Below are 24,826 nucleotides of genomic sequence, written 5' to 3'. Positions count from 1 at the left end.
AAAAATCTACAAAGGAAGTATACATCATGGACAGCTGGGTTTTATTTCAGGTTTGCAAAGCAGATTGGACATTCAAAAATCAATAAATATAATCCAATATATCAATAAGCTGAGAAGAAAAAGCATGTAATCAAATCAGCTGGAAGAAAAAAAAAGTGACAAAATTAATACCCATAGGCACTCTGAGCAAATAGAAAGCTTGATAAACAACTCTTATTTAAAAATTTACTGTTAACATCATATTTCATGGTGAGGTACTTTTCCTTTTAGGCTCAAGAAAAAGGCAAGGTGTCTACTCTTACCACTCCTATTCAGCATTGTATTACAAATTCTAGATCATGCAAGAAAATCAAGAAATAAAACGCATACAGATTAGAGAACAAAAAATAAACCTATTTCTTTTAGCAGATGATATAACTATCCAGTTAGAGAACCCAAAAGAATCAACATAAAAATTCTTGGAACTAAGAAGTGAGCACAGAATATTTGCAAGGTTCAAGGTTAATACATAAAAAGTCAATTTCATACATACACACCAGCAATGAACAACTTGAATTTAACATTTAAAAATACCATTTACATTAGCTCAAAATTTGAAATATTTAGATATAAATCAAGCAAAATATGTACAGAATCTATATGTGGAAAACTATAAAGCACTGACAAAATGAATGACATCAAAGAAGATTTAGATCAATGGAGAGATATTTCATGTTCACATATTGGAAGACTCATTACTGTAAAGATGTTGATTCCTTCTGACTTTATCTATAGACTGTAATCACAAATTCTCTTCGAACCTTTTCATAGAGATCAACAAACTAACTCCAATTATGTAGGAAGACAAAAAGTTCTAGACCAGTCAACACAATGCTGAGGAAGAAGAGCAAAATTGAAGGACTCACAGTACTTGATTTCAAGACTTATTATAAAGCCAAAATAACTGAGACAAAGTGGTATTGGTGAACATATAGACATATAGATCAACAGAACAAAATGAAAACCCCTAAACTAGATACCTTATAATATGGTCAACTCATTTTTGAGAAAGACACAAATACAATTCAATTGAAAAAGGAATGGGCTCCATTTTAAATAAAAACTTCTGTTCTGTTAAAGACACTTTTAAGTCACAAAGCAGTAAAAATTTTTTTGCAAAATACAAATCTCATTAAAGGACTTGCAGTCAGAGTAAGTAATTCAATACTCAACAAAAAGTAGCCGAACAACTCAATCAAAAAATTGGCAAAAGATTTGAAAAGACACTTCACCCAAGAACATATAAAAATGGAAAGAGCACATGAAAAAATACAGAGCATCACCTGTTGCTAGGAAAATGCAGACTGAAATAACACTGAACTTCCATTAGACACCTGCTAGGATGCTAAAATCAAAAGTCCTGACAATACCAATTGCTAATGAGGATGGGAAGCAACAGGGACTCATTCATTCCTGGTGGAAATGCAAAGACATTCAAATTGAAAGACAACTGGCATTTTTTTTTTTTTAAATAAAACTAAGCATAGTCTATCATGTGATCAAGCAACTACCATTCTAGGTAGTTACAAACTGATTTGAAGACTTATATCCGCAAAAAAACTACACATGAATGTTTATGGCAGATTGGTTTATAATTGCCCCAAACTGGAAGCACTCAAGATGTCTTTCAATAGGTGAATGAGTGTGCAAAGTATGGTACTCAGATGATGGAAAGAGCGATAAAAAAAGAATGAGCTATCCAGCCACAAATGTATATAGATAAATCGGAAATGCATATTTCATATTAAAAGCCATCAGTTTGAAAATGCTCTATTTTACATAACTTCATTGATGTGTTATCTGGATAATGCAAAACTGTAAAGAAGGTAAATTTTGTCAAGGTTTGCATGAGAAGGTTGAAAAGTGAAACACGGGATATTTCAGGGCAATGAACCTTTATTCTGCATGATATTGTAATGGTGTGTTCATTACGTTATGCTTTAGTCAAAACCCATGAAACTCACAGAATTTTATGGCAGAAAAAGTGAATTTTAATGTATGCAAATTAAAAAGATAATGAAGTCTACTCTGCAAAATGGACAAGTGTTTAGCTTGTTTAGGGTGAGTGAGAATGGGTGTGGCTCTCCTACGACATGGAGGTAGAGTAAAAATCACCATGAGGGGATACCAGGCATCTAATGAACCCCCCTACAACTATCCCATTACCTAGATTAATAGTGATGTTGAATGGATGTCCTACAAAGGCATGATTGTAGCAAACTGTGAGAAGCATCCACCACTGTTTAGAGGGATTTTTCTGGTGAAAACTTCCTGCATACCTGTGAATCAGTGTGGACTACCATGCTCTTATCTGGTGCCTACTTACTGACTTATCAGCCCAGAAAAACTGGGTGTCAAATTCATGAGACATTAGTAAGGTTTTCCCTATGGTGAACAAGTGATCACTGGTTGAATGGCTACATAAGGAAAAAAGTAACCCTTCTGCTGCTGCTTGGCAATATGACATCTTTACCTGAAAATTCTTAGTGGAATATGACAGATATAGTTATTGACAAAGAGAAAAGCCAATTCTATATTTTAATGGGTTTTGGTACCATTTCCTTTTCTGTAACAGAGATAGGAGTAAGATGCACTGATGCTGTGAAGAGAACAAAATCTTCAAAGCCTGATGTACAGCTGCCAGGAGTAGGCTAATATTACAGTCATTCAAGATGGGATAGGAAAACACCAGCACAGCACTGGTGTTAAAGGGGAAGTAAGAAAAACCCTGAATGGGTTGAAATGGCATATAGAAGAAGAATCAAATGCAACATCATCACATGTACTTCAAAGAACTACCCATCATGATGAAGAGGTCCTGTTATTCAGACCAGCAATTCATTAATAGGGACAGTAAGTAGAATTCAAAACAGACACAGACTTTCAAACTTAACTTCATTGCATGTAATTAAAATCTCAGAGGAGTATAAAGTGACCAGATATGGGGATTTTTATGCATGATTCCAGTGCTCAAAAATCACACAAAAAATCGTATTTATAGTAATACAACTTGAGACAATATCTGATATTTCAGTGCCAGTATACATTATTCAGTGATGACATCTTCAAGACGACCCCAACAGAGTTCACTCAGTTATTTGCTGTGTATGGAGTAGCACTGGGTTTTTCTATGTTGTTGAATTATGCACTAACAATGAAAAAGTAAGAAGACACTTACAGATATGTATAGTAGAAAGTACCTGTGTTTGCACAGGAAATAAACCTCAACATTGTGAGATAAATCACTGTGTGTGATGGGTTCTGAGATTGCAAATACAAATACAACTTGACTCTACCAGATGAACAAGGAACAGGATGCTTGTTTTATTTTTCACAATGACTGTGGCAAAAAAAAAAAAAAAATCTTGTTTGGGGGAGCATATCACCTTCATGCCTTGGAGAAGGAAATGGCAACCCACTCCAGTGTTCTTGCCTGGAGAGCCCCAGGGATGGGGGAGCTTCATGGGCTGCCGTCTGTGGGGTCGCACAGAGTTGGACACAACTGAAGCGACTTAGTAGCAGCATGAGTATATGACTATAGTTATTAATAGCTAACACACTAAGTGTTCATCCACGCAGTTTGGAGTTCTATTTCTGCCCTTAGAAGACATAAATGAAATTTTAAATGCATTATGAAGAAGGTAGAAGAAAAATTAGATGACTTAGTGGATTATGTTTAGAAAGTATGAGTATGGAAGCAAGGCAGAGGCAGAAGAAGATCAAAAGCTCCAAGACTTCCACCAGAAACTTGGAATGTTTACACATCAGTATTAAATGGCAACCACAAGATGAACAACAGAAAGTTGGAATTGCAAATTTCAACAGCTGATGGTAGTTCGTCATTCTTCAATTTGGAAAAAAAAAGGTGAATAGGAAAACAATGAAAAATGATTGCCCAGATTCTTTGTACTCACACTCGAATATGGCGACCAACAGATAACATTGTCACAAAGATGATGACAGAATCTGTGTATACAAAATTATTAACAGATACTGCAAATATAAAACCAATCACCAGGTCCGTATACACTTGAGAGCAATCACTTATTGACTTAGAAGTAACCGTGCCAAACTTCATGGTAAGAAAGTAAAAACATGAAATCCATAACTGGCAATGAATTACAATAAAAATAAGTCTAAAAACATTTCAATGAAGTTAATGTTTGTATTACTTAGTGAATCATGGACCAAATGTCTCAATGGATGTTTTTGACAGGACCAAATGTCTTGGGAGGACAAAGCATGTATACTAGAATCACAAAATTAAGGAAGTTGCTGGTGATGCTGATAACCATGATTCTCACTATTGAAGTGGGAGGTTGTAGAAATGCAAAGGACGAGATTAGCATAATCCATGTTGTAACATATTAGATTTGGCAGCATCAGCATAAACTTGTGGAGCCAACTGAAAAGCTCTCGATGGCCAAAGATTGAACCATGTGAAACAATAAGATAAAGTAACGTTAGATTGTCCCTCAAGACATAAAATGAATGTGAATAACTTTCACAGATATAAATGACTGAATGAATAAGTAAAGGGAACACTAGTCAAACATCCTCTGCAGAATAAATCTAAATAATTTATGTAGATTGTCTCTTTTGCAAAAGGTGGAGCATAAATCTCCACTGAAGTGCAGGCTGAGCATTTTGACTTCCTTCTGAAGAGTACTGTGTGGACATGGGGAAAAGCGAGTAATTTTGCAGTAGTGAAACCTGATGAACACCATTATAGTCAAATGATCAAAGTCACCCTCAATAGTTATGTTGATAAAAGTACCCTTCATCAGATGTGCTAAGAATGATTATTTATCCCTGTGGTCTTCCTCCAAAAACCTAGGTGTGTCAGTTGCTCTGTCATGTCTCTTGTGACCTCACGGACTGTAGCCCACCAGGCTCCTCTGCTCCTGAGATTCTCCAGGCAAGAATACCGGAATGTTGCCATTCCCTTCTCCAGGGGATCTTCCCGACCCAGGGATCAAAACGTAGATTTCCTGCATTGCAGACAGATTCTTTACCATCTGAGCTACCAGGGAAGCCCTCTGAAAATGTATGGCCTAGTATAATGATGAGAAAAACATCAGACTACCTCAGCTTAGGAACATTTTGGAAAATATCTAATCAACATTCCTCAAAACTGTGAAAGTTCAAAAAAAAAAAAAAAAAAAGGAAAAAAGCGAGAAACTATCACACTAGAGATATCCTAAGGAGATATCAGAACTAAATGTATTGTGGTACCCTGAATGGGATGGATCCTTGAATATAAAAAGGTCTTAGGAAATACTAAGCAAGAGGTACTGGACAAAAAGTGGATAAAGTATAGACTTTAATTAAAAACAATATATTAATATTGACTCATTAGTTCTGACAAATGTACTAATGCAACATGTTAATAATAGAGGAGGTGGAGTGTTGGGTATATGGTAACATTGTAGTGATGTCACAACTCTTCTGTAAATAATGAAACCATCTTGAAAGAAAACATTTATTTAAATAATGAAGTTCCTCTCACTCTTCAACCATATGCTTTGTGGTTTCACAGCTCTAGGCTTTGTTTCAGTGCCACAGTTTGTAGGCACTGACTCCTTTTGATCAAGTGATGTCTGTTTTCATCTCATTCAAAGATGGATTATCCTGTTTATAGGATGTTTGAACAGATACAAAACCCAGAGGAATCAATGATGCAGAAGCCAAGGAAACATCCCTATCATTGCCAAAGTATGTGAACATGCCAAGGTAAGAATCCATAACCTTCCACGATGCCACAGATTATACAGCTAGAATTTTCTATTGGTCTTTTAGTCTTAGATTTTTAATGGGAACTTTTAAGAACTAGAATTAGAATCTATTATTCAGAAAATTCATAACCTTATCCTGAAACAATCGGTTTACATACATGTCTCCCCATTAGACTGTGCAGTTGTTTATTTCTGCAACCTTTCTATTCAGTCTAGTTTCAGGCATATAATTATATGTTTGTAAATATTGTTACATTGAAAGTAATGAATCAGATCTGACTTGACCTAGGTTGAAGATTAAGAAAGTATTTTAATGCTTACTTTGTTGAAGTAAAGTTATAAAGACTGGCATCTGAGTTTTGCTTCATGAACTGATATATAACTGTTATAATATTTCAAACAAAATTTAGGAAGATGGATGGCTATAGTACTTAATCTTACTTATGTTCCTACTTTAGAGAGTAATTTTTAATATGATTCAATTCTTTTGATACTTTTGATATATTTTGACATATTTTTCCTTTTTGGGTGTCAATTCGATATATTTTTCCTTCCTGGGTGTCAGTCTCACTGAATATTATCTGTTTCCAGCCCAGATGTACATAAAGGTAAATGACAAATTTTAGTGGAAATATTTTGACTACTTGATTGTCTAATAACCACCCACTTCATTATTATGTGAATTATACTTTTGGAACAGAAGTGTTGACATAAGAATAATATTCATTCACCAGTACTGGTGAACTGTACAGAGTACTTTGGTGGTTGGTAGTGAGAATGGGGGGAAATGTTAAAATGATTACAAAATTCTAGTGATACTAATAAGTTCTGGTGATAACAGTTCTGGGGGTATAATGTACAACATGATGACTATAGATATTAATTCTGTACCATATACTAGAAAGCAACAGTGAATGTGCATCATAAAAGTTATCACCACATCTACACACAAAATGATAACTATGTGAAATGAGGACTGCATTACTATGGTTGAACCCATGTCTCATGTACATGTCTCCTGCATTGTAGGCACATTCTTTACTGCTGAACCACCAAGGAAGCCCTAATCATAGCCCAATGTATGTGTATATTAAATCACTCTGTTATAAACCTTAAACATAGTGTGATATGTCAATTATATCTTAATCAAGCTGAAAAAAATTTAAAAAACAATGAAATAAATACTTAAAAACCAAAACAACAACAACAACAAAAAAAAAAAAACCAGAAAAATAGAAAAACATTTAATTATTAGATAAAGCATACTGGTGTCTTAGACTTCCCTGATGGCTCAGCAGTGAAGAATCCACCTGCAGTGCAGAAGATACAGATGTGAGTTCAATTCCAGGGTCAGGAAGATCCCCTGGAAAAGGAAATAGCTACGCACTCCAGTATTCTTGCCTGGAAAATTCCATGGACAGAGGAGTCTGGCGTTCTATAGTCCATAGTGTTGCAAAAAGTAAAACATGACTGGGCACATACACACAATGATTCACCTCTTATTTTGAATTGATAAAACCAATTCTCTAAAGATAACTAAATATGTGTCTGTGGTAACATAATATGTATAGAGATTGTAGATTTCTTTCCATCGCATTAAGACAATGTGTACTCTCAAAGTTTGACATTTGTATTGTCAAGTACAAGTTGGCACTTGTCGTTGGCACTTGTCATCCACCTCCACAAGAATTAAATCATGTGTTGCTGCAGCTGCTGCTTTTCAACACATCCCAAAAAGAGTTTAGGGTAGAGAGCAGAGTGCACACATCTCCTCTGTGCTCGAGTGACAAGTCTTCAGATAGTTAATATTTTCACGGTCCGGTTTTCTGAGCCCAATTCTTGTATTTCTCCATAGCTAGAAAAACTCTAAAATCTGTCACGGTGAGATGACTGTTTCTGTGACCAGCAAAGCTTCACAAGAATAGCATAAGTCTTTTGGAAAAAATACATGCTTGATTGCACACATTCCACCTTCACCAAAATCATTTATGTACTGACCTTCCCCTTGCCTCTTTGGAACAAGTTTTCAGAGCCATCTGAAATGCTCTCTGCTAGGCTGCAGTCCTCATTTTGCCCCAAAGGAAACTTAACTTGTAACTCTCGAATGTAGTGCATTTTTTTTAAGTCAACAGTTTGACATAGTTTCAAGTTTGTCGTAAATGCTTAAATGTTTTGCAAAGAAAAATTAATCATTATAGATAAGCCCAAATGTCCCAAATGGCATCAGACTGCTCTGAGAGTGACCAGCATTGCTGTGGTTACACTTGTTGCCACAGTGATAGGACTAACTGTCTGGGGTGAGTAAATTAAAGCTACACATTCAACTATAAAGATTAATATGTTTCCTTTGGAGTTGTTTTTTTCTTTTTTTTGTATTTCTCTAACTTTTTCAGAATCATTGTTCACATTTACCTAATATTCTCTTTCAATATTGTTTTATTTATGTTGGTATTAAATGACAAGGTTGATAATTTCAGTAATTATTAATCATTTCCCCCTATATACAGGAGGTAATAAATGTGATTTATACTCTGCTAGAAATTTTGTAATTAATCGGCAAACTGTGGGTCTGACAGTCACAGTTTGCTGAAGTTTTATATTTTGGCAAAAACACTTTGTTGAAAAAGATTTGCACAATGTGAGAGTTGGGAATTAAGTTTTACTTGTGGCAGGAGGAAGACTGACTCCTGGCAGGCCATGATTCAGAGAGCTCTGAGAAACTGCTCCAAGGAGGAGGGGGAAGAGGAGCTAGGTTATGCAGAAGTTTGGGGACAAAGGGTGGATAATCTGAACACCAAAAGATTATTGTTAATTAAAGAAAATCAGATATCTCAATTAAGGAATTTGGCACTTGTTTATTTGTGGGAAGATGCAAGAGTCTGGGCTCACTGAAATCATTCCTTTCATATGCATCTCAGCTATGTGGGGCCAATACCCCGTGTTTTCATATCCTCAGCTTCTTTGGGGCTCACTCTCACAGGGAGTGGCTTCCATCTGATGGCAGTTAGATATCAGGCATTCTCCTTCCTGAGTTCCCTTAGAGCTCACAGGCTCACTTTGGAGGGCTACAATCACTGATGATGGTGACATCTTTGTTTACTGATAAGGAAATATTTTGTTTCTCAGTTGGTAAACAATGTAAGTTTGACAGTCCCAATTCTATGAACTGAGGTTTTATATTTTGGTGAAAGTACTTAATTTTATGAAAGCTGATTTAGGAGAATGGCATTGAAACATATATAATATCATATATGAAATGAATCACCAGTCCAGGTTTGATGCATGATACAGGATGCTTGGGGCTGGTGCATTGGGATGACCCAGAGGGATGGTATGGGGAGGGAGGAGGGAGGGGGGTTCAGGATGGGGAGTACATGTACACCCGTGGTGGATTCATGTTGATGTATGGCAAAACCAATATAATATTGTAAAGTAATTAGGCTCCAATTAAAATAAATAAATTTATAATTAAAAGAACAACTTACAGTTTACAATGATGATATTTTGAAGTTTGACAAAATTTATCAGCTGCTTGAAAATTTAAGGCTGAGTTAAATTTAAGATTTATTGTAAAATGAGCTCTATTTCAACAAGAGCTACAGTCCTACCTATTATTGATTCAATTTGCTGCATCCTATCACATGTTAGGAGTTGTGACAAATATCTTACACTCACTAACTTTTAGCCTTCCATCAACTCTAAGTTAATTAAATATTTCCCCTTTTTATATATGAAGAACCTGAGGAAAAGAGAAGCTACACCACTAGTTCAAAACCACACAAAATTCGAATCTATTATACCAAACAGAACTGTTCAACTTCAGCTTCTTCAGTGTTAATGGTTGGGGCATAGACTTGGATTACTGTGATATTGAATGGTTTGCCTTGGAAACCAACAGAGATCATTCTGTCGTTTTTGAGAGTGCATCCAAGTACTGCATTGTGGACCCTTCTGTGGACCATGATGGCTACTCCATTTCTTCTAAGGGATTCCTGCTCACAGTAGTAGATATAATGGTCATCTGAGTTAAATTCATCCATTTCAATCCATTTTAGTTCACTGATTCCTGGAATGCTGACGTTCACTCTTACCATCTCCTGTTTGACCACTTCCAATTTGCCTTGATTCATGGACCTGACATTCCAGGTTCCTATGCAATATTGCTCTTTATAGCATCAGACCTTGCTTCCATCACTAGTCATATCCACAGCTGGGTATTGTTTTTGCTTTGGCTCCATCCCTTCATTCTTTCTGGAGTTATTTCTCCACTGATCTCCAGTAGCATATTGGGCACCTACTGACCTGGGGAGTTCCTCTTTCAGTATCCTATCATTTTGCCTTTTCATACTGTTCATGGGGTTCTCAAGGCAAGAAAACTGAAGTGGTTTGCCATTCCCTTCTCCAATGGACCACATTCTGTCAGACCTCTCCACCATGACCCACCCGTCTTGGGTGGCCCCAAAGAGTGTGGCTTAGTTTCAGTGAGTTAGACAAGGCTGTGGTCTGTGTGATTAGATTGACTAGTTTTCTGTGCGTATGGTTTCAGTGTGTCTGCCCTCTGATGCCCTCTTGCAACACCTACCATCTTACTTGGGTTTCTCTTACATTGGACGAGGGGTATCTCCTCACCACTGCCCCTCCTGACCTTGAACATGGAGTAGTTCCTCTCGGCCTTCCTGGGCCCATGCAGCCTGGCACTCTCAGCTACTGCTCCTGACCTCAGATGTGGGGTAGCTCCTCTTGGCTGCTGCCCCTGACCTCGGACGTGGGGTAGCTCCTCTCGGCCATGCTACTGTGAGGTCTGTCACAGCCGGCAGGCTTCTGCCGTGCAGTCCATACAAGACCTTTTAGAACTAACACCCAAAAGATGTCCTTCTCATTAGAGGAGACTGGAATGCAAAAGTAGGAAGTCAAGAAACACCTGGAGTAACAGGCAAATTTGGCCTTGAAATATGGAATGAAGCAGGGCAAAGGCTCATAGAGTTTTGCCAAGAGAATGCACTGGTCACAGCAAACACCCTCTTCAAACAACACAAGTCAAGACTCTACACATGGACATCACCAGATGGTCAACACTGAAATCAGATTAATTATATTCTTTGCAGCCAAAGGTGGAGAAGCTCTATACAGTCAGCAAAAACAAGACCAGGAGCTGACTGTGGCTCAGATCATGAACTCCTTGTTGGCAAGTTCAGACTTAAATTGAAGAAAGTAGGAAAACCACTAGACCATTCAGGTATGACCTAAATCAAATCCTTATGATTATACAGTGAAAGTAAGAAATAGATTTAAGGGCCTAGATCTGATAGATAGAGTGCCTGATGAACTACGGACAGAGGTTCATGACATTGTACAGGAGACAGGGATGAAGATCATCCCCATGGAAAAGAAATGCAAAAATGCAAAATGGCTGTCCAGAGAGGTCTTACAAACAGCTGTGAAAAGAAGAGAAGAGAAAAGCAAAGGAAAGATATAAGCATCTGAATGCAGAGTTCCAAAGAATAGCAAGAAGAGATAAGAAAGCCTTCCTCAGCGATCAATGCAAAGAAATAGAGGAAAACAACAGAATGCGAAAGACTAGAGATCTCTTCAAGACACTTAGAGATAGCAAGGGAACATTTCATGCAAAGATGGGCTCAATAAAGGACAGAAATGGTATGGACCTAACAGAAGCAGAAGATATTAAGAAGAGGTGGCAAGAATACACAGAAGAACTGTCCAAAAAAGATCTTCATGACCCAGATAATCACAATGGTGTGATCACTCATCTAGAGCCAGACATCCTGGAATATGAAGTCAAGTGGGCCTTAGAAAGCATCACTACAAACAAAGCTAGTGGAGGTGATGGAATTCCAGTTGAGCTATTTCAAATCCTGAAAGATGATGCTGTGAAAGTTCTGCACTCAATATGCCAGCAAGTTTGGAAAACTCAGCAGTGGCCACAGGACTGGAAAAGGTCAGTTTTCATTCCAATCCCAAAGAAAGACAATGCCAAAGAATGCTCAAACTACCGCACAATTGCACTCATCTCACATGCTAGTAAAGTAATACTCAAAATTCTCCAAGCCAGCCTTCAGCAATACGTGAACTATGAACTCCCTGTTGTTCAAGCTGGTTTTAGAAAAGGCAGAGGAACCAGAGATCAAATTGCCAACATCTGCTGGGTCATGGAAAAAGCAAGAGAGTTCCAGAAAAGTATCTATTTCTGCTTTATTGACTATGCCAAAGTCTTTCACTCTGTGGATGACAATAAACTGTAGAAAATTCTGAAAGAGATGGGAATACTAGACCACCTGACCTGCCTCTTGAGAAACCTATATGCAGGTCAGGAAGCAACAATTAGAACTGGACATGGAACAACAGACTGGTCCCAAATAGGAAAAGGAGTATGTCAAGGCTGTATATTGTCACCCTGCTTATTTAACTTATATGCAGAGTACATCTTGAGAAATTCTGGGCTGGAAGAAGCACAAGCTGGAATTAAGATTGTCAGGAGAAATATCAATAACCTCAGATATGCAGATGACACCACCCTTTTGGCAGAAAGTGAAGAGGAACTAAAAAGCCTCTTGGTGAAAATGAAAGAGGAGAGTGAAAAAGTTGGCTTAAAGCTTAACTTTCAGAAAACTAAGATCATGGCATCTGGTCCCATCACTCCATGGGAAATAGATGGGAAAACAGTGAAAACAGTGTCAGAGTTTATTTGGGGGGCTCCAAAATCACTGCAGATGGTGATAGCTGCCATGAAATTAAAAGACGCTTACTCCTTGGAAGAAAAGTTATGACCAACCGAGATAGTATATTCAAAAACAGAAACATTACTTTGCCAACAAAGGTACGTCTAGTCAAGGCTATGGTTTTCCAGTGGTTATGTATGGATGTGAGAGTTGGACTGTGAAGAAAGCTGAGTGCTGAAGAATTGATGCTTTTGAACTGTGGTGTTGGAGAAGACTCTTGAGAGTCCCTTGGACTGCAAGGAGATCCAACCAATCCATTCTGAAGATCAGCCCTGGGATTTCTTTGGAAGGAATGATGCTGAAGCTGAAACTCCAGTACTTTGGCCACCTCATGTGAAGAGTTGACTCACTGGAAAAGACTGTGATGCTGGGAGGGATTGGGGGCAGGAGAAGAAGGGGACGACAGAGGATGAGATAGCTGGATGACATCACTGACTCGATGGACGTGAGTTTGAGTGAACTCAAGGAGTTGGTGATGGACAGGGAGGCCTGGCATGCTGCAACTCATGGAATAGCAGAGTCAGACATGACTGAACGTTTTCCTAAGTGGAAATTCTCTGAGTCCCTAAGCTTATCATCCTTTGTCAAATTATAAGGCTAAAGCACTCTAAACAGATGTCCTCTCAATCAGTATTTTGTAAATTTATTTGCAGTTTCATATTATCCAATGCAATGGACATGAACTTGGGCAAACTTTGGGAGATGGTGAGGGACAGGAAAGCCTGGCATGTTGCTGTCCATGGGGTTGCAAAGAGTAGGCAAGTGAACAACAACACTGACAAATAATTAAAAGGCCAAGGCTTATATTGTAGGAATCTAACTAGTGTTACTTCTTTTCTTCATTTCTTAGTAAGTCACCTAAGCATATATTCCTGCAGTGACAACCCCCAGTGAGAGGTTCAGTATGAGAATGGAACCAAAGATTGCAACTGCATGAATCCCAGGAAGCCACAGAACAGTGCAAACTTCATTAAGTAAGTGGTTTTATTTCATTGTGTTTTGGGGGAGGAAAACACCAGTTAACAAGAGAAAATGGTTCATCTGTGTGCATATGAGAACTAACAGAAGAAGTGGCTAGCTAAATGGTCAAAGTTAATTGTTTATATACCTATGCTTCAATAAGGAAAAGAATTGTTGCTTAGTCACTAAGTCGTGTCCAACACTTTGTGACCTCATGGACTGTAAGCTGCCAGTCTCCTCTATCCATGGAATTTCTCAGGCAAGAATATTGGAGCAGATTGCCATTTTCTTCTCCAGGGGATCTTCCCAACCCAAGGATCAAACCCACATCTTCTGTACTGGCAGTGGACTCTTTATCACTGAGCCACCGGGGGAAAGAAAGACAGAAGAAATGACTCTGATGGGAAAAACAATATGGGTTTTTGGGAAAGACAAGCGGGTTTTTTCAGAACACATTGGAACTAACAAAGTTTGTGACAGTGTCTATTTAAGCAGGCATGAGTAGTCTTTCCCTTTTCTTCATGGCCATAAAATTTCCCCAGAAAAGGAACTTAAGGTAGGTTTCCTATCAGTCTCTTTCATGGGAGTTGTTTTTACCCTAAAGAGGGGATTCATGGCAGCCTCACTTCTCAGAAGGTAACTGAGCGGGACCCCATGGGGTCTTCCTGGGTGGGACAGAACTTTCCCCAAATCCTCTGCTTCAGCTTCTCTCTGAAGGGTCTAGCTAATAGTATTTGATACATATTTCCAGAGGTGTTTTGTAGATGTTAAAAAACCTCCCCCTCTCCAACAAATGGAAGATGCTAACTACTTGATGACCTTGAGTACAGAGCCCCAGGCCTGCTGGAGCCTAAGAACTGGTGATGTTCACCCTTGTAACACTGCCCTGTTCCCTCACTGTTAGCCATCAGAGAACTATGCATGAGCTGATCACAGACCTTGCAACCTCCCTTCCTTATCTGGCTTCCAAAAGTCCTTTGCGAAAACCCTTCAGGGAGCTGTGTTTTTTTTTTTTTTTTTTTTTTTTTAGGGCAGAAGCCACCCTTCCTTGCATGGCCTTTCAATAAACCTTGCTCTGCTCCAGACTGATGCTTTGCTTTGCTTGACACGTGAACTGGAATTAACAAGATGTGTTTACTTTTTGTCTGATAAGCAAAGTTCAGAGGAGGCTTCTTCCTGCATCTGTTCAATCTCAAGTTGTCTTTCAGCTTAAAATAATTCTCATATAAAAATGGAATATTTTAGGCTGGTGAATTCAGATCCTTTTCAGTATTTTGAAGATGGTTTTCTTATTGTAATTATTCACTTTGGTTCCTGGAACGAAAATTCCAGGAACTCTGGTTCCTGTTGATCTGCTCAGGTTCACTACTTTACTATACTGTACTGCTCACTTACATTGCAGCTGCTAAAACTCTTCAATACCACTGTCTTCAGCAGTCAACTTGCTGCTACTTCGAATGTTATAATTCTTACTAGTCAACAAACATGTCACTGTCTCTTCCTACTTTTCAAATTCTTAATTTATTAATTTGACATCACATACTTATTAGGCAAATATAAAATACTTGGTAAAACTGATACAATATTGTAAAGTAAAAAATAATAATAATAAAAGAAAAATATACTTGGTTTAATGATGAGATGGTGAAAAGCTTAAGAAAAAGTCCCTACCCACAAGATGCATATGTGTGTATGAGAAATAGTGAAGATATAATCAAATGCCCTTTTCATGTGAGGTTTAACTGATGAAACGTTTTCCTGTCAGAGGTCTAGAGTAGCTTCTTGTGTGAGGCATTAGAAACTTGAAAGGTTAGGTGAGCCCAGAATGTGGAGTGTGGTTAAGGATGATATGATAATAGATATTGTTTTGGAGAAAAGGGTTTGCTGCCTAACACACGTAAAATTCAATACTTGGCATCAGCTTTTGAGAGAAGGAGACGCTTTATCGTGAGGTCAACCAATAAGGAGATAGCAGACATGTCTGTTTATCTGTCTTCCTAATCTGAGTTTCAATCATGCTTCCATGAATTAGGGGAGGAGGGTTTTATGTGAAATTTCTGATATGGCATGTGTTGACTAAAGAAATATTCACAATCTGAAAGTCGAGAGTTATGTTTTATTCGGTGGGGATTTTTGGAACTCTGAGCCTGAGAGGCAGCATCTCCAGTAACCCTAAGAGAACTGCTCCGGGGAGGTGATTGGAGGGTTAGGATATATAGGAGTTTTGCATCAAAGGGCAGGTAATCAGGCAGTCAAAAGATTGCTGTTAAATAAAGAAATCCAGAAATCACAAGTTAAGGAATTTAGCCCTTTTCTATGTATTTGTTGCTGTTGTTCAGTAACTCAGTCATTTCTGATTCTTTGCAATGACCTTGGACTGCAGCACCACTTCCCTGTCCTTCACTATCTCCTAGAGTTTGCTCAGACTCATGTCCTTCATGTCAATGATGCCATCTAACCATCTCATCCTCTGTCAACCCCTTCTCATAGTTTCATTTAAAAACTTAATCATACACTACTTTGTATAAAATATGTAACTAAAGAGAACTTGCTGAATAGCACATTTAGTGCTCTGTGGTGACCTACATAGGAAGGAGATCCAAAAAAAAAGAAGAGATATATGTATATATGGGCTTTCCAGGTGCTGCAATGGTAAAGAATCCGCCTGCCAGTGCAGGAGGCACAAAAGACATGGATTCAATCTCTCGATTGGGAAGATCTCCAGAGTAGGAAATGGCAACCCACTCCAGTATCCTTGCCTAAAAAATTCCATGGACAAAGGAGTCTGGCAGGCTAGAGTCTGTGGGGTCACAAAGAGTCAGACAAGACTGAGCACACACACGTGTGTATGTATAGCTGATTCACGTTGCTATACAGCAGAAACGAATACATTTCAAACCAATAAAAATTGATTAAAAAACAGTCATGAATCAGTCATGAGTACAAAACTCACTATTTTTAAAAAATATAGTGGGAAAAAGTTAAATTTTAAAAAGTCTCTTTACCCCTTCCTTTCTTCCCTCCCTTAGTCTCAGGAATTAGAGATGATCTAGATAAAATATTCTTGAGAAGGGTGTTAGAATATTTACATCTCAAGGTGCACAGAGAGAAATGCACGTTTCTCCTAGAAAATTAGCTTCCACTAACTGAATATGCGGACTTCCCAGGTGGCTTAGTGGTAAAGAATTCAGCTGCCAATGCAGGAGATGCAGACTTGATCCCTGGGTCTGAAGATCCCCTGCAGAAGGAAATGGCAATCCACTCTAGTACTCTTTCTTGGAAAATTCCATGGACAGAGGAGCCTGGTCGGCTAAAGTCCATGTGATCAAAAAGAGTTGTTCATGACTTACCATTAAACAACAACAGAAACTGAATACACAAAAACCAGTTTTAGGATGCTCAACGAGTTCCATCTCGAGCATTTGGGGGGCAAGATTTCCTTCAATTTCTAAATAGCCATTCTTGTCTCCAGGGGATATTCTCAACCCAGGGATCAAGCCCCCATCTTCTGCATTGCAGGTAGATTCTTTACTGTCTGAGCCACCAGGGGGTTATGTTTCTAAATAGCCAATTCAGTTTAAATTTGAAAGTAACATCACTCACTCACACTCACATACCTCTCCTCAGATGAACTTGAATCAGCATTCAAGTTACCATAAGGACTTGCTAAGGAAGGTCAATACCAGGACTAGAGAGCAGGATTTGGACTCTCTCTCTATCTCACGCACACCCACATGCACACAGAGAGTTCAGATTATATGTGCTAATATACTATGATAAAAGTACACATAGTTGATTTTAGTTGCTTTCTTATATAACAGAGAAATTAAATGCAAAATTGCACATATTAGATATTTTTATTTTTATTCCATAAAATGCCTGTTCATTCTCTTTGCCCTTTTTTGCAAAAAAAAAAAAAAGAGTGCCTATTTTTTCTTATTTATGTTTATTGTAAAATATGAAAATTAACCTTTCTCATAAGTTATAATCATTTTCTAAGTAAAAAACCCACCTAAAGCTATAAGCTTTTGCATAGTTAGATGCCATGAGTTATGCTAAAATATATGTATAGTCTTGATGTTGAGTTGGGACTGTTGATGGCCAAAATCCTGGCTTTCTCTGCCCACCAAAGCCTAATAAAAAATATGGAGAGTTTGGAGGAGATAGAAAGGTGGTTTTAATTCCCAACCAGTGGAGAGGGCAAAACAGTAGGCTCATGCCTCAAAGACTGTGCCCCACTTCCCATGAAGAAGTGAAAGTGTTATTCACTCAGTCTTGTCCCGCTCTTTGCAGCCCCATGGACTGAAGCCCACCAGGCTTCCCTCTGTCCATGGAATCCAGGCAAGAATACTGGAGTGGGTAGCCATTTCTTTCTCCAGGGTATCTTCTAGATGCAAGGACTCAGCTTGAAGTACAAATATTACTAATTTTCTGAAAATAGAAATGAATTTCTGAATATAGATTTATTTTCTGAGTATAGATTTATTTTAATGCTTTTTTTTTTCCCCAAGCTTTTCCTTTTCATGGTGATATGTCTGGAGGTCCTTGGGGCATAGAGATATTGGGATCATGGTAAACATTTTGTTTTACAAAGTTACTGATAAAGTATGCTGTGAAATGTATTATTCTGCATCAAATGTGACTCTGAAAAGGACATTTTATTTTTCAGAGTGGTTTTCCCCTAATGCCTTTTAGATATCTAAGCTTTAGTCTCTCTGTTTAAGTTTTTCTATCTCCTATCTATTTCTAAACTGTATGACCTTTCAGTTCAGTTCAGTTCAGTCGCTCAGTCGTGTCCGACTCTTTGCAACCCAATGAATAGCAGCACACCAGGCCTCTCTGTCCATCACCATCTCCCGGAGTTCACTCAGACTCATGTCCATCGAGTCCGTGATGCCATCCAGCCATCCAATACTCGGTCGTCCCCTTCTCCTACTGCCCCCAATCGTTTCCAGCATCAGAGTCTTTTCCAATGTGTCAACTCTTCGCGTGAGGTGGTCAAAGTACTGGAGTTTCAGCTCTATCATCATTCCCTCCAAAGAAATCCCAGGGTTGATCTCCTTCAGAATGGACTGGTTGGATCTCCTTGCAGTCCAAGAGACTCTCAAGAGTCTTCTCCAACACCACAGTTCCAATGCATCAATTCGTTGGCGCTCAGCCTTCTTCACAGTCCAACTCTCACATCCATACATGACCACAGGAAAAACCATAGCCTTGACTAGACAGACTTTAGTCGGCAAAGTAATGTCCCTGCTTTTGAATATGCCATCTAGGTTGGTCATAACTTTTCTTCCAAGCAGTAAGCGTCTTTTAATTTCATGGCTGCAGTCACCATCTGAGGTGATTTTGGAGCCCCCGAAAATAAAGTCTGACACTGTTTCCACTGTTTCCCCATCTATTTCCCATGAAGTGATGGGACCGGATGCCATGATCTTCGTTTTCTGAATGTTGAGCTTTAAGCCAACTTTTTCACTCTCCTCTTTCACTTTCATCAAGAGGCTTTTTAGCTCTTCTTCACTTTCTGCCATAAGGGTGGTTTCATCTGCATATCTGAGGTTGTTGATATTTCTCCCGGCAATCTTGATTCCAGCTTGTGTTTCTTCCAGTCCAGCCTTTCTCATGATGTACTCTGCACAGAAGTTAAATAAGCAGGGTGACAATATACAGCCTTGATGTACTCCTTTTCCTATTTGGAACCAGTCTGTTGTTCCATGTCCAGTTCTAACTATTGCTTCCTGACCTGCATACAGATTTCTCAAGAGGCAGGTCAGGTAGTCTGGTATTCCCATCTCTTTCAGAATTTTCCACAGTTTATTGTGATCCACACAGTCAAAGGCTTTGACATAGTCAATAAAGCAGAAATCGATGCTTTTCTGGCACTCTCTTGCTTTTCCCATGATCCAGCGGATGTTGGCAATTTGACCTCTGGTTCCTGTGCCTTTTCTAAAACCAGCTTGAACATCAGGGAGTTCACGGTTCACGTATTGCTGAAGCCGGCTTGGAGAATTTTGAGCATTACTTTACTAGTGTGTGAGATGAGTGCAATTGTGCAGCAGTTTTAGCATTCTCTGGCATTGCCTTTCTTTGGGATTGGAATGAAAACTGACCTTTTCCAGTCCTGTGGCCACTGCTGTGTTTTCCAAATTTGTTGGCATATTGAGTGCAGAACTTTCACAGCATCATCTTTCAGGATTTGAAATAGCTCAACTGGAATTCCATCACCTCCACTAGCTTTGTTTGTAGTGATGCTTTGTAAGGCCCACTTGACTTCACATTCCAGGATGTCTGGCTCTAGATGAGTGATCACATCATTATGATTATCTGGGTTATGAAGATGTTTTTTGTACATTTCTTCCGTGTATCCTTGCCACCTCTTCTTAATATCTTCTGCTTCTCTTAGATCCATACCATTACTGTCCTTTATCGAGCCCATCTTTGCATGAAATGTTTCTTTAGTATCTCTAATTTTCTTGAAGAGATCTCTAGTTTTTCCCATTCTGTTCTTTTCCTCTATTTCTTTGCATTGATCGCTGAGGAAGGCTTTCTTATCTCTCCTTGCTATTCTTTGGAACTCTGCATTCAGATGCTTATATCTTTCCTTTTCTCCTTGGCTTTTTTGCCTCTCTCCTTTTCAAAGCTATTTGTAAGGCCTCCCCAGACAGCCATTTTGCTTTTTTGCATTTCTTTTCCATGGAGATGGTCTTGATCCCTGTCTCCTGTACAATGTCACGAACCTCATTCCATAGTTCATCAGGCACTCTATCTATCAGACCTAGGCCCTTAAATCTATTTCTCACTTCCACTGTATAATCATAAGGGATTTGATTTAGGTCATACCTGAATGGTCTAGTGGTTTTCCCTACATTCTTCAATTTCAGTCTGAATTTGGTAATAAGGAGTTCATGATCTGAGCCACAGTCAGCTCCTGGTCTTGTTTTTGTTGACTGTATACAGCTTCTCTATCTTTGGCTGCAAAGAATATAATCAATCTGATTTCGGTGTTGACCATCTGGTGATGTCCATGTGTAGAGTCTTCTCTTGTGTTGTTGGAAGAGGGTTTTTGCTATGACCATTGCGTTCTCTTGGCAAAACTCTATTAGTCTTTGCCCTGCTTCATTCCATATTTCAAGGCCAAATTTGCCTGTTACTCCAGGTGTTTCTTGACTTCCTACTTTTGCATTCCAGGCCCGTATAATGAAAAGGACATCTTTGGGGGTGTTAGTTCTAACAGGTCTTGTAAGTCTTCATAAAACCATTCAACTTCAGCTTCTTCAGCATTACTGGTTGGGGCATAGACTTGGGTAACTGTGGTATTGAAATGTTTGCCTTGGAGACGAACAGAGATCATTCTGTCGTTTTTTAGATTGCATCCAAGTACTGCATTTTGGACTCTTTTGTTGACCATGATGGCTACTCCATTTCTTCTCAGAGATTCTTTAGTAAGTTATTTTAGTTGCCCTCTTTATTCTTTGCTTAACCTTAGCTTTAGTGCCTTTATTTATGAAATGTGGAACATGAAGTTAATAATTTTATGTCATAAATGTCATATAAAGAAAAACATTTCATACATTCATATGAATAAAGAACTCAGGAAATTACTTAATTGTAGCCCTTAATAGTCAGAGAAGGCAATGGCAACCCACTCCCAGTACTCTTGCCTGGAAAATCCCATGGACGGAGGAGCCTGGTGGCCTGCAGTCCATGGGGTCTCGAAGAGTCAGACTCGACTGAGCGACTTCACTTTCAATTTTCACTTTCATGCATTGGAGAGGGAAATGGCAACCCACTCCAGCATTCTTGCCTGGAGAATCCCAGGGACGGTGGAGCCTGGTGGGCTGCTGTCTATGGGGTCGCACAGAGTCGGACACGGCTGAAGTGACTTCAGCAGCAGCAGCAGCCCTTAATAGTAAGGACAGGGAAGAGTGGCGGGCTGCAGTCCATGGGTTTACAAAGAGTTGGACACCACTTGTGTGCTTAGTCATGTCTTACTCTTTGTGACCCCATAGACTGTAGCCCACCAGGCTCCTCAGTCCATGGGGATTCTTCGGGCAAGAATACTGGAGTGGGTTACCATGCCCTCCTCCAGGAGATCTTCTCAATCTAAGGATTAAACCCAGGTCTCCTGCATTGCAGGCAGATTCTTTGCTGTCTGAGCCACAAGGGAAGCCCAAGAATACTGGAGTGGGTAGCCTATCCCTTCTCCAGGGGATTTTCCTGACCCAGGAATCATACTGGGGTCTCCTGCATTGCAGGTGGATTCTTTATCAGCTGAGCTACCACTTAGCTACTGAGTAACAAAAATGACTATTTCTGGCATTTATCTCTTTGTCTGCAAAGAGTCAGAGGTGACTTAGCAACTGAACAACAACAACAACAATCTCTTTAAAGACTATCAGTGGAGGAGGCGTTCATCTCCTAAAAGTGAGACAAAATTTTTTTTTAAAGAAATTGTTTACAAAATTAGTGCCAAAATTGATTTTGATATTCAAACCTTGTTTTCGAGTCTACTTCTTCTTTTTTATGTTTTAGGAAACCCTAGCCAAAACTTACGCCCTAATGGCTGGGTGCAGAAGAAAGGGAAATGCTGTAACTTTTTCAAAACCTATCAATCGTGGATCGATAGCCAAAAATTCTGTTCAACAATGAAATCACATCTCTTGGTGATCCAAGATAAGGCTGAGTTGGTAAGAGCTCATTTGCCATGAAAAAGGGGGGGGGGGGAAGCTCTTTTAAAACAAAGAGAAGAGCTTCTGTGTACTCAGTGGTGTCTGACTCTTTGTGATCCCATGGACTATAGCCCACCAGGTTCATCTGTCCATGGATTTCCCAGGCGAGAATACTGGAATGGGTTGCCATTTCCTTCTCCAGGGAAATCTTCCCAACCCAGGGATCAAACCTGGGTCTCCTGCACTACAGGCAGATTCTTTACTGACTGAACCACCAGGGAAGCCCAGAGAGGTACTCATCAAAGGCACTACCCATATCTGACAATATTCCTGGTATCTTGGGTAGGACAGATGGAGGCTCCTTAGTGTTATTATTTATTTTCCCCATAAACATCAGTCTTCTTCAAGACTGCACATTGGTAGGAAAAGGATAGATATCTCTCCTTTGGAAAGACATTAATTCCCAGTTTTTGCTTCAAATTCTCTTTGCACCCCTTCATCAGTTGCTGTTTATATCATCCTCATGAATTCCATTAAGTAGCAAATACCTTTACACAATATATGCAAGAATACTTTGGAAACCTTTCCATATTAATTTCCTACCTTAAGTATGTAGAAAACCTCTTCAACCTTCTTAAGATTTTCCTGAGTAAGAGGATAAATATCAAATTTTTTAAAGTCTGAACAAAGGTCAGAAGAAGCTGTTTTAATAGTGTAACAGTTCATTTCCTCTGGATCCCTGTCACAGGATTTCTTACAGAGCAGTATACAAGATGGAATTTACTTCTGGATTGGATTGAACATTTCTCATCCACAAAATACGTGGAGCTGGCTGGATGGCACCCCATTAAATCTAACACTGTGAGTGTTTGGCATTTGAGTGTGTGTGTATGGCCAGTCATGTCCAACTCTTTGCGACCCTATGGACTGTAGCCTGTCAGGCTGCCCTGTCCATGGAATTTTCCAGGCAGGAGTCCTGAAGTGGGTTACACTCCAGAGGATCTCCCCAGCCCAGGGATTAAACCAGAGTCTCTTGCATCTCCTTCATTAGTAGGCAGATTATTTAACACTGCATCACCTGGCATTGGAGTACTTTTGGGGGAATTTAATAGTTCAACAGCCAATCCCTACTGGGGGCTGCCTGAACCTGCAGGGAGCCAACTTGTTCCTACAGATTGAAGACTTTAATCTTTGTTAGTGTGTAAATGATCAGGAAATTTGCCTTAGAGAAACAGACTCCTAAACTAATTTATTTTCATATATTCTGCTTTCTTTTAGCTTACAGATAATGCTAGAGGTATAAATGGAAAATCATAATCAATGCAAAATTCTCTAAATTTAAATTCTTATTACATATTTCTTCAGAAAAGAGGTTTACAGAATAATTCTTATTTTTTTTTAATTGGAGTACAACTGCTTTACAATGATGCGTTAGCTCTTGCTGTAGCACAGCATGAAATGGTCACATGTATACATATATCTCCTCTCTCACAGCAAAATAAAGATCTTAGAAGACTGCTATGATCTGCATGTTTGTATTACCCAAAAATTCATGTGTTAAAATCCTAACCACGATGTATTAATACACCATGATATATTAAGAAATAGGACCTTTGAGAGATGCTTAAATCATGACGGTGGAGCTTTCACAAAGGTAGCTTCCCCACCCCAATAACTGAGAAATATTAAGGAAGAAGTTATATGTAACACAACAGACAACTATTTGACTCTTTTCAAATTCTATTATCCCAATAAACAATATCTGTATCTATTTTATGTACCTCATTCATTTCTGTTTAAATTCTATGGGTAGAGAGTACTGAATCTTCGGGGATTCTGTGCTAATCCTCAAAACACAGGCAGGTTTGGAGTGCCCAGGGCAAAAACTTCTACTCTCATTATCAAGGCTTGGGGGATCATTAAAAGTTGATTTAACTACTTAAAAATTTGAAATGTTGTGGTATCTCTTAAAGAGATGTGATGTGGAGGAAATGAAGAAAGAAAATAGAGATGTTCGAGAGTGATACAGCAGCCTTATCAGGTTGGCTGAGGGGAAGTAAAAATTGCTCAAAAGAAGAAAGTCACCCAGCAAACGAATATTCTTAACCAGAGACTATTTACAATATCTTTTGTTAAAATTCATACTCTGTACTCACATATACCGCAATTTCTGTACACCCTCCACACTAAATTAACTTAAAAAATTTATCGTTGATTATTTTTAATGGCTATCTCCCAGCATATTTTTACTAGAAAATCAGCATGACCCTTTTTTATTTTTTAAATATTTTATTTTTAAGTTTTGTTGGAGTATGTATAATTGATTTAACATGTCCTATTAGCTTCAGACAGAGAAGGTGATGGCACCCACTGCCGTACTCTTGCTTGGAAAATCCCATGGATGGAGGAGCCTGGTGGGCTGCTGTCTATGGGGTAGCAAAGCGTTGGACACGACTGAAGTGACTTAGCAGCAGCAGCACCACCACCACCAGCAGCAGCATTAGCTTCAGGTGTATAGCAAAGTGAATCAGTTCTACATATATCCACTCCTTCTACCATTATATTTTTCATATAGAATGTGATGCTCTGCCACCCAAATGTAAACTTGCTTAGAATTATTAATTTGCTAATCTGATTCTTTGTGTATTTTCTGATTTCTAAGATATTTTGCAGCTTATTTGTTTAAGAC

General features: G+C 38.8%; 2 long non-coding RNA genes across 2 annotated transcripts in view; one reads left to right on the top strand and one right to left on the bottom strand.

The window, feature by feature from the left end:
* Nucleotides 1-24,826, bottom strand: part of LOC121819209 (uncharacterized) — a 45,150-nt gene that overhangs the window by 8,679 nt on the left and 11,645 nt on the right. The window lies entirely within an intron of this gene.
* LOC132659482 (uncharacterized) lies at nt 5,610-22,992 on the top strand. Its single transcript, XR_009600004.1, has 4 exons — nt 5,610-5,772; nt 13,362-13,485; nt 22,001-22,155; nt 22,886-22,992. It is a non-coding gene; the product is annotated as an uncharacterized LOC132659482 (long non-coding RNA).

This window comes from Ovis aries, chromosome 3 (assembly GCF_016772045.2).
Source record: "Ovis aries strain OAR_USU_Benz2616 breed Rambouillet chromosome 3, ARS-UI_Ramb_v3.0, whole genome shotgun sequence".
NCBI lineage: Eukaryota > Metazoa > Chordata > Mammalia > Artiodactyla > Bovidae > Ovis > Ovis aries.
This window is presented reverse-complemented; position numbering and strand designations above follow the sequence as displayed.